We start from the raw sequence: 946 nt of genomic DNA on the forward strand, positions 1-946 counted from the left end.
GCCTAAGTGACTGGAGTTCAGACGTGTGCTCTTCCGATCTTTAATTTTGTATATGCGAAATGGCATTTGAAATAAGGGAATTAAAAATAAATACTTGCCATATATACATATATATACAATCGAGAAACATTCACATTTTTTTTAAATAAAAAAAACCGACACTATAAAAAAAACTCAATATAAAGTCATTCTTTAGTCATTTGAAATCTAGATTAGAAATCTAGATTTTATAATGTAAAAAATGACGTAAATTCGGTCAATTTAACGTTAAATTAATATTATTTTGACTTTTCTGTTCTTTGGGTCGATTCGATGTCGATTCGACGTATTTTCGACCAATTATTTCTCACTGGGTATATATGCATGATTAACTTTTAATTTTAGACTAATTTTGGGTTTTGGACATTGGTAACTTGGAAACAAGTATTTCTTGATGTCAAAACAATTTGATCGAAATGGCCTGATTTTCGATGTCAATTTCGATTCGATGAGTTTTCGATGACATCGACATCGAAACGACGTCGATTCGACATCAGCCTTCTCACTGGGTGATGGAGTGTTTCGTACTCCCTCATAAATTCCGCATACAATTCGCGGAATTTTGGTTCGGCCTTGAATTTGCGTTCCATGCTGCTCAGAGTGCGCTCCGCCGCTCTCCTCGTATTCTCCGGGAACGGCGGGGTTGGCACAAGGGGGAGTCGTACCATGTAACGCCCGTCTTCCTTCCGCAGGTGCGTGCGCACAAAGTGCTCCTCACACTGTTGCTCGGCCTTCGTGTATGGTCGAGGTGACGATGCCGGTTCCTCTTGCTCCCAGAAGCGCCTAACCAGGGAGCTGAGATCTTCGCCGACGGAACATTGGTGTGAGACTAGAGGGCCGCGCGTCCCGGTGTCCCCAATAGGTCCGGACAGAATCCACCCGAATGCGGTGTTTTGCGCGACGGGCG

The sequence above is a fragment of the Wasmannia auropunctata genome, unplaced genomic scaffold (assembly GCF_000956235.1).
Source record: "Wasmannia auropunctata unplaced genomic scaffold, wasmannia.A_1.0 LD336101.1, whole genome shotgun sequence".
NCBI classification, from domain to species: Eukaryota; Metazoa; Arthropoda; class Insecta; order Hymenoptera; family Formicidae; genus Wasmannia; species Wasmannia auropunctata.